We start from the raw sequence: 219 nt of genomic DNA, 5'->3' as shown, positions 1-219 counted from the left end.
CAGTGTCAGACCACCATGATGGCAGCACATACTCCAAAGAGGCTGGAGGTTCAAGCCTTAGAAAGCTTCGTCTTCATGGTTTTATTAAACCGGGAGTACCTTTTACTTCCCTTTAAAAAACTAAACCCCTCCCACAGATTTACAGTAACCAAAAAACCCATTTGGTTTATGCAGTTTCCCTTTTTACAAGGTTTTATCCCTTTTTAATTGTCTTTTGAT

The sequence above is a fragment of the Penaeus monodon genome, chromosome 22, assembly GCF_015228065.2.
Source record: "Penaeus monodon isolate SGIC_2016 chromosome 22, NSTDA_Pmon_1, whole genome shotgun sequence".
NCBI lineage: Eukaryota > Metazoa > Arthropoda > Malacostraca > Decapoda > Penaeidae > Penaeus > Penaeus monodon.
This window is presented reverse-complemented; position numbering follows the sequence as displayed.